The sequence below is a fragment of the Trichosurus vulpecula genome, chromosome 2 (assembly GCF_011100635.1).
Source record: "Trichosurus vulpecula isolate mTriVul1 chromosome 2, mTriVul1.pri, whole genome shotgun sequence".
In the NCBI taxonomy this organism is placed as follows: domain Eukaryota; kingdom Metazoa; phylum Chordata; class Mammalia; order Diprotodontia; family Phalangeridae; genus Trichosurus; species Trichosurus vulpecula.
In genome coordinates this window covers 8,518,813-8,522,942 of record NC_050574.1, presented here as the reverse complement: position 1 = coordinate 8,522,942, position 4,130 = coordinate 8,518,813, and positions in this window count along the sequence as shown.

Below are 4,130 nucleotides of genomic sequence, written 5' to 3'. Positions count from 1 at the left end.
CACATAGGCTTAGCACCTAATAGGGGTTTGGACCTGGGGCTTAGCACCGAGTAAGACTCAATGAAATACACTGAATTAATCAAAGGAAACAAAAGCCAAACTCTTCAAGGGCACTTGGTTGAACTGAGTGCTAAGAGCCCATTTTGCTTACCAACACACTTACCTCCAAATGACCCACATTTCCTTCTTGTTCTGATCAAGTCATTCTCTTGTCCTCCTCCTCCTCCTCTTCCTTCCATATCTTCTATGCCATCTCAAATAAATTACTAAAAAAAAATTCCTGATTTAGAAAAAAAATATGAACAATTCATTTTTAAGAAAAAATTCAAGAATATGAAAGGATCTAAAGAAAAATAATGGTAAAAGAAAGAGGTTTATCAGAACCAGATCTTAAACTGTATTATAAGGCAGTAATTATCAAAATTATCTGGTACTGGTTAAGAAATATGTAGATCAATGTTGATCAACAGAGTTGACATTCAATTTATAGCAGCAACTAAATAGAAGAACCTTGCATTTGATAAAGGTAAGACTTTAGATTTTGGGATAAGAATTTATTATTTAGTAAAAAAAAAAGTTGGGAATACTGGAAAGAAGTATGGCAGAAATTGGACATAGACTAATATTTTACATGATTTATCACAATAAAGGAAAAATGGATATATGAACTTGATGTAAAGAGAAATATTACAAGAAAACTTGAAGAACATGGAATATATTACTTATCAGAATTATGGATAAAAGAAAAATTTATGAATAAACAAGAGATAGAGAACAGAGTGAGGTGTGAAATGAATAATTCTGCTTAAAGGTTTTGTACAAGTAAAAGCAATATAACCAAAATTAGAAGGAAAGCAGAAAACTGATGCAAAAAAATTTGTATACAGTTTCTCAGATAAAGTTCTCATATCTCAAATATACAAAGATCTCTGTAAAATCTTTAAGAATACAAGTAATTCTCCAACCGATAAATAGTCAAAAGACATGGACAGGCAGTTTTCCAATGAAGAAATTCAAACAATTTGTAGTCACATGAAAAAATGCTCTAAATCATTATTGATTACAGAAATATAAATTCAAGCAGTCTTAAAGTATCGTTTTACAAAAATCAGATTGGCTAAAATAGTTGAAGGGGAAAGTAACAAATATTGGAGGGGCTGTGGAAAAATTTGGGACTCATTCAACATTAGTGGAATTGTGAACTGATCCATCCATTTTGGAGAATGATCTGGAATTATGTTCAAAGACTGTGACCAGAATGGCCTTTGTTTTCTTTGAGTGACTCAGTTTATCTCATTAAGCCTTGCTGGGTGCTGGGCCCCTGTTAGGGGTAACTCCGGGGAGGGCAAGGTTTACATGTCTGGGACAGCAGAGGCTTTTGGACCATGTGGGTTTGGGTCCGCCTCTGTTGGGTGTTGACCTGGTCTGCGTGGATGTGCTGCCTCTCTTCCAGGGCAGGAAGCCCAGAGACCCATGCCTGGGAGCAGAGAACTTCCTGTGTGACGATTCATGGGGCCGGCTGAGGGAAGGTGTTGACTCCAGAGCCACGCCCTATTGGGTGTTAACCTATGTGAACCTCCCAGGGTCCTAGGGGGAGGGCCCAGCTCAAGAACCAATCGGCCCTGGTCATTCAGGCGGCGCTTGATGATGTCAAAAACTCTATAAGAGGGGAGAAGACAGCTTGAAGATCCTTTTTTCGGTTGGAGCAGCAGCGGGAGCAGTGGCGAGTGTGACTCTGGGCCAGCCCTTGCTCTTGGGCTGAGCCCAGATGTTGGTAACTACGAATTGTATTGGGTCTGTCTGTTGATATTTGTAATTTATTTGTATTTTGTTCTGAAGTTCGGGGTGCTGGTTTTTCCCCCCTGAACTAAATGAATGTTCTGAACTTCAGGGTGCTGGCTTTTCCCCTTGAAGTAAGTGAATGAATCTGTATTTGGTCTGTCTGTTGATGCTTGTAATTTGTTTGTATTTTGTTCTGAAGTTCGGGGTGCTGATTTTTTTCCCCTGAACTAAATGAATGTTGCCTGTATGCTCCCCTGAACTAACTGAATGCTAGATTAAAGTAAGCTGGTCAACCCCTTTGCCGTGCTTTCCTTATTTAAGCAGATAAAAAGAACCTGTGCTTTCCTGGCGTGCCGGCAGCCTCCTGGATGCTGGCTGTGGGTTGATCTTACGCCCCCACAGAAGCTGCTAGCCGGATTGTTAAAACATATGGCGTAGTTGGCAGGATCTGGCTTTAACAAGAGAACATGGTGTTTTGGGGTGCTGGGTTGGTTGAATGTTTCCCTGTTTTTGGACTGCTCTTTGTACTTTGGAGCCTCAGGAGTAAGGAAGGCCTGAAGGAAAACAGGCAGGTGGAAGTGCTGGGCCAGGTTTCCCAGGGGCTCAGAGCAGGAGATAATCTCTTCCTCCCAGGGCTTAAGCTGATAAGCCTGGCCCTGGAGGACTGTGCTGAAAGGGCCAATGTCTTGAGATTATATTGTACATGGAGTTTTGAAACAGGAGCAAAAGGGTCTTGCTCCATTGATAGAATAAAGTTGGGAGCTAAGGTATGGGTAAAACGGAAGCCAGATGAAGTCATACTCAGAGGGAAGATAACCTCGTGTGATTGACAGAGGAAAGTTTGTACATCTGGGGAAAGTCTGGAAGGACAATCCTAGTCTCCATCTAGGGTGGGATCCTCTTGGCTTCCTCATTGTGTTCCTTTAGAAAAGAAACATTTCCCACCTGAGTCTGGCTCCGATATTGGATCTTTGAATAACTGAAATCTCAACCAAACTGGAGATGATTTTATTTGAAGGATAATAGCCCATACTTGCCTACCCTTTTTGTTCTTTGTTTTGGTTAACTTTGTTGCTAGTTCTGTCTCCTTTAGGCTTAAAACAGTGTCTACCCTTTGACCCAGCCATATGACTATTAAGTATCTTTCCCAAGGTGATTAAGGAAAATTAAAAAAAAAAACCTTTATATCTTAAAAAAAATTTATTTCACATTTCTTCTTGGTGACAAGAATTGTAAATTATGGGTATACTAGTCAACTGGGGACTGGCTTGAGAGGGATTGAGTACTGTACCAGCAGTGGCAAAAATACGCAATGGAGTAATGAACACAAAAAGACAAAGACATGGGGCTAGGCGAGTCATATAGTCATGCTATAGACTGATTTTAATGGAGTTACTGACAGTATTTTATACAGGTTAATTGCTGAGTTATCTGGACTTCAAAGAAGAGTACAATAAAGCATTGGTTAAGTTTTTTATCTCCTTGTTCCTGGGAGCGAGATACTATTTTTACTCAAGGCTAACTAAATTGAAACATTTCTGTCATCTCCCAGACTGAAACATTTCTGTCATCTCCCATATAGATAGTCAGCTACAAAGGCGGGTTTTCTTTGCCTCGTCTTCTTATCCTGAAACTGGCCCTTGCCATGCACAGACCCATTCTCAATTGACCTTGCTGTGCAAAGATCTAAGAGTTTGCCTTGCAGAGGTCTGATGAGGCCTAATCAGGATATAGCTGTCTCTGCACAGAGTACAACCTGAGTTAAATGGCCAACAGTGTCAGCAGTGGTTGAGGATGATCTCTTGAGAATTCTATGGAAGCGTTTAGCCTGACCCTCCAGGATGATGTCCTTATCACTAATCAATGTGGTTCCATCTGCACTGAGGAGTTGAGATGAACATTAAGTCACTGGCTTGTAAATAGACTTGAGGGCATCATAAAAGCAATTTGGATGGTTACTCTCAGCACAAAACTGGCTTTCATCTGCCTTCTTACTGGGCCAAGAAACCTGTATCTCTCTAAGCTTTGCTTGCACTTAACTCTCAGTGGAGTTAAACATGGTCTTCTTAGAGGTGGATTCAGTAATCTACTAGTAGGCCTGCTGAATTCTCATTTTTTTATTTAGCACCTTCTGAATTTCCCCACCATTTTCATCAAACCAGTTCGGATGTTTACAAGTGTTCTGGCCCAGATAAGTAAATGTGAAGCTGTACAATAAATTTCTGAAAGCTCTCCACTCCTTTCCTGCCAGAATGTTGAAAACCATGTATTGGCTCAACTTTCCCTCCAAGTTAGAAACAAACTGTTATTCCATGGAGAATCACTCTAATCTTTTGATATTAAGTCTT